Source organism: Ochotona curzoniae, unplaced genomic scaffold, assembly GCF_017591425.1.
Source record: "Ochotona curzoniae isolate NIBS_2020 unplaced genomic scaffold, NIBS_Ocur_1.0 contig_2688, whole genome shotgun sequence".
NCBI lineage: Eukaryota > Metazoa > Chordata > Mammalia > Lagomorpha > Ochotonidae > Ochotona > Ochotona curzoniae.
The window spans coordinates 3,836,669-3,841,822 of NW_024465553.1; the positions used below are offsets into that span (position 1 = coordinate 3,836,669).

Sequence of the window (5,154 nt, forward strand, 5' to 3'; positions counted from 1 at the left end):
TACCATTCTGGTGAAAGGCTTAGACACCTGGATGCACTCACAGGCTCTGGCTGCCCTGTAAAACTACCCCCAAGCATATCCAGGACAAACTGGATCTCCCGTGCAGTCTCATCTGGAGATAACACTGACCAAAGCAAGTCCTGGCCTCCACGTCTGGGATGCTAGGAAATCACACAGTTCTGATGCAAAAACAGCCTGCTCAAGAAGGCCTTGGAAAGAAAAAGGCAGGGCCAGGAGCAGTTGTATTTAGGGTGTCAGGTAGAAGCTTTACACGTACCACTTCACTGATTCATAGATAAGGCTGAGGCTCAGCAGGAAGTGGGCATCCAGACAGCAATGTCAGCTGCTCCCATTCTAGAACACGGTTCTAGGAGATTCCAGCTTCCCTGGACTTCCACAGGGAAGTCCCCCATCTGTCCCATTTCCCGTGCGTTAAAGATTGCTTCACCCTCACCCCTGGCCTTTGCCAAGGGCCAGTTCCCTCCCAGACCACAAACTTGCATGCACAGTCCTGCTGTAGAGAAGCTGGTCTTGGTCCATCAGAGTTCTGGACTGGCAGCGGGAGATTCTGTTCTGCTGTGTCTGGGCTGTTTCCTCTGGGGTGGAGTCCTGGCAGCAGAGCCCCATGCCGTGTCTATTACCTGCTGATGGGCCACAGACTCACCTGAGCTAAAAAGAGAAAGCAATGCTGTATGCTGTAAAATAGCCAATTCTCACCCCATTGGGAGGGTAATACTGGTTTGTGTGATTTATGCTTCCCTTTAGCAATCTATCATCTATCTAGTGTCTGTCTAGCTGGGTATACGCTGTATAGAATTTTCCTTTGCCTTCTGTCTGTGTATCTCTTCCTCCTCAGTCATGCTTTGCAGATACTTGATTGTACTGGATGATGGTATGACTTCAGGTTAAAAAAAAAAGAGTTGGCATTCACTTCCATGGTTCTCTTGGAAAGTTCAGTGTCCTTACTAAAAAGTAATGACACAACCTAAAAGGAAGGTTCAAGGGAGGTGCATATTAAAGGACTTCATGGAGTTCAACTTCCCAAAAGCAAGCTGCTCATTTGGAGTAAAAGGTCAGCCGTGCGTGACACTCATAGGTCAGATTCATAGCCCTGCTTCTTTGTTCCCTAAAGAAGCATCACATCGTTGTCTCTTAAGCCCATAGCTTCTCTGGGTAGTGCTGTGAGGCGGCACAAAACAAAGTCAAAAGACACGGGGGCACCAGTGCCAAGGGCCAGGTGGCGTCTGCCCAGGGTGGGTGACTAGAGAGGCAGGTCTGTGGCAGGGCGGCACAGGCCGAATGGCAGACTCTGGGCCGGTGTCTCCAAGCATGTGTTTCAAAGTCAGTCCGTCAGAACTGACTCGACTAGTCATTGTGAATATTTGAAACCCGTAGCTCTCCAAGATTTTTAGGAGAAAAGAGAGAATGCAGAACTCAAAGCGAGTTTCTCACAGGTGTATCAAGTGAAAATGAGATAAGAGAAGGGACTTTCCCAAGCCTCACCCGAGTCAGCGTGAGAAGTGAAAACCCAGGTCCTTCTAGAAGTGCAGAACATGCACTCGCAGTCATTTGTGGTGCTCTTGATACCTAACTGATTTTCTTCATGGCTTTTCCAAGCACCAAAATCAATGTGAACTGATTTTCTAATCAGGTTGCTTGCTCTTAACAGCAAAGAAGTTCTTGGAAAATTAGAGAACAGCCAGTATTGAGGGAGGGTTCTGCACACCTTCACTGCAGGAAACAGTCAGAGGGATGGAGCACACCGGGATGGAGTGGGTGCAGACTCTGCCCAGAGTCGGCCTCACTCTGCACACACACCAATGAGCCCCGAGGGTGGTGGGGCTGTGCTTTCCTGCAGCGTCCCTGGGGTAGGCTAGAAGGCCCAAGGAAGTTCTAGAGATCTCTTTTTCTATGTAGAAAGAATGTACTTTCTAGAGTCAGCCTGGGGAAGCCTGGGCATTTTGCCACTCGCAGGGTTAGTTGGGGATTGGAGAAACAACAGCAGTGGAGCTGGCAAGTGGGTTTCCACTGATTGGTGTGCTTCTGCTTAGGACTTGGGAAGCTCTGTAAGGGCCCCTGGATCCCACACCTCTCTCTGAGGTGGCCCACGTGGTGAGAGCAATCACAGCCAATGTGTACCACCAGATCCTCGGCCATAGTTTCCTGGACATGTGTTGACAGTGACAGACTTCTCACCTGAGATACTCCCGTGCTCATGCTGGAACCTGCACCTGTGTTACAGCCTACAAGGTAACCTCAGCACTGTCACACGGGGGTTTTACAGTGGGAAATGATGCTGGGTTGCCTGACTGAGCCCAGTGTCATCACAGGGAGAGCTAGGTAGAACATGAGTGATTCATGCTGAAGAAAGAAGGGGGCCTGAGCCAAGGAAGACATGCACACTGTAGCAGGTGGAGTTGAAAGGAACTCTCAGACAAGCAAGCACCTGCTGGCATCTTATGTTGAGCATCTAATGCCCAGACCACAAGATCATTTGGGGTTACGGTAAGCCTCCAGCCTCTTGCCATCTTTTCCACCAGCAGTCAGGACCACGTACCCAGGGCCCCTTAAACACAGCAGGGAGGGAACAGGAGATGATCCACTTGGAGTATCCACTGCAGGTGCTGCGTCCTGGACTCTTCGCTGGAGTAAGGAGTCTCAAGGCCTGCATGTGTTCAATCAACTGTATAAAGAGAATGCAGTCAGTGAGAAATCAGTTTCTCCTTCAACTTTTCCTGCATAACTTTACTGCTTCCTGAGAAGTTTTGCAGGCACCTGGTCTAATTACTGCCCCTTGGGCAGTGCCATTTCCCAACCATGTGGATTGTCTGAGCTCAGCAACGCCTGGGTCCCTGGTCACCTGTGTGCCCAGTTGGCCATGAGCATACTGTACCATGATGCTGGTAGGGTCCCTGCTGGGGTGATGGCCCAGGTGGTAGGAACATGATATGGCTTCAGATGCTTGAGATGGGCTGAGAATCCACTGGGTCAGTCAAGGCATGTTGGCCTCAGGGCAGAAATCAGAGTAGTGATCAGCAGCTTCTTCTGCCATGTGACATAGTAGGGCAGGCTCCTCTTCTTCAGAGCCAGGGATACCTGACCCCCTCTGCCAGTGTCCGTAGTCCTGTTTCTGTTTCCTCACATGGGACCTGTCTTGTCAGCACCTCAATCGTAGCTGATTCGGTTAGCTTGAGTTGGTCTTTCAAAGTCCATCTTGGCTCATTGGCTCATCCCTTCCACTTCTGTGTTGCTTAATATCCAAGCAATGTTTGAAGGATTGTTGGCGGTGGTGGTGGTGGCAGGGTGGATGAGGAGAGGGTTAAAAGCAAAAGCAAGGCATTCATGTGTTATTACATTGAAAACTTCAGATTTTAGTAACTAATCGATAAATGCATTTACTTTTTTTAAAGAAAATAAATGTTTGCAACATGAAAATAATAAATTACAAATAAGCACATGCACACACACACACATCCAGGATAAGTTAAAAAAAAAGTCTTCAAAAAGTGGAGAAATTAAAATATAAAAAGTGTTACCATGTCAGAGGTCTCTAAATAAATTGTTGGTCCATTTACTCTCCCCAACCCTCTCTCTGATCCACCTGATACATGACCAAAATAATGATTCCCGACTCCTCTCTGTGTTATGAAATAGCCATGTTTAAGAGCAGATCTGCTAACGGAATATTTAAATATTTCCATCCTCAACAACTTATTCTGAAGTTTGAGAATCACTGTCCAAATTCTGAAATATTCACAACTGAAAACTGCGAGTTTAACCACAAGCCACCCGAAGTACAATCAGAATTGCTCAGGCAGCAGCAGACGACATCTCCACAGGAAGCAGGCAATCTTTAAAGGTTTGACACAAGTATTATTTCCTTGGAATACAGAGTGACAGATCTCCCATCTGCTGCTTTACTTCTCAAATGCTCTCCACGCTCAGAGCCCGGAGCTTCAACCTGGCCCGTGTGTGGGGCAGAGACTTGGCTGCCTCCCCTGTTATACATTGGTGGGAAATTGGATGAGAAGCAGAGCAGGCCACCAACCCAAGCACTCCAAGTAGCACCTTAGCCACTGTACCAGAGGCCCGTAACGCAACAGCAGATCTTGGGGGGGCCTGAGAGAAATCCATTTGTCATGAGCAATCTCTGAAAATCAGGGGAACACTCCCAAGTCCGTGGCCTATGGGTGGAAGATACAGCCAAGGCCAACACAGCGGCCAGGCAGACTGGACACTGCAGCTGCACCAGCTGCCTCTTCATGACTGTGATGGGACAAATAGCCCAAGTCGCACGGCATGCAACCTGCATGCAGGTACAGCAGCCAGGACATCCTGCTTGGTACGGTAATGAGGGAAAGCTCATGTGCAGTAGGTCATCCGATGGCTGCAGCCACTCACACCGGATCCGAGGAAGGGAGTAGAGCAGGCCAAGCATTTCCACCCGCAAAGCTGGCCCACCCCCAGCAGGTATCTTTGACTGAATCTGACACCTAAACACACCCTTTCCCTCCTTTTCCTAAACCCCTACTATACTTAAAGAGGCTGCACTCCACTGCCCCATTGCTGCTTCTCAAATCTGCTTAAATTTGCTGACAAGTAAATTCTTTGTTAGAAACCAGCTTTATTGATATCTAATTTACATACCAGACAACTCACCTCCTCAGGGTCTGTGTTCAATGTTTCTCAGTGTGCACTGCTCCCTCTGATTTATTGTCAAACTCCAGAAATTTCTCAATTCTGTTAATTTCATATTAGTGGATTCATACAATAACTAGTTTTCTATGACTGGTTTCCTTCACTTGACACAATGCTTTTTCCACATCCATTCATGTTGCAACGTGGAGCAGTGCCTTGCCCTCTTTTCACTGCCAAGTAGCATTCCGTTGATGGGGCCACACTACTTTATCTCCCCAAGGATCAGCCTCTGACTGTCAAGGTTTTTCTCATGTGGGGTAGCTCTGCTCACACTGCTACAAGCATTCGCTGGCAAATGAGCTTTGTTGTGGGAATTGCTATTATTTTTCCTGGGGATGAGTAGGTGTGGGGTTGCAGCTGTGGTCTCTCTGTTTAACTTTTTAAATTGTTTTTCATAGAGGTGCATTCTCACCAGCAATGATTCCACATCTCTCCCAACATGCATTGCTGTCTTAC

The 5,154-nt window shown here is 48.2% G+C and overlaps 1 long non-coding RNA gene across 1 annotated transcript; it reads right to left on the bottom strand.

The window, feature by feature from the left end:
- Window positions 1-3,040: 3,040 nt before the first annotated feature.
- On the bottom strand, window positions 3,041-4,703 carry LOC121153097. The gene is made up of 2 exons (XR_005883340.1): window positions 4,660-4,703; window positions 3,041-3,250 (listed from the first exon to the last, which is right to left on the bottom strand). It is a non-coding gene; the product is annotated as an uncharacterized LOC121153097 (long non-coding RNA).
- Window positions 4,704-5,154: the final 451 nt, after the last annotated feature.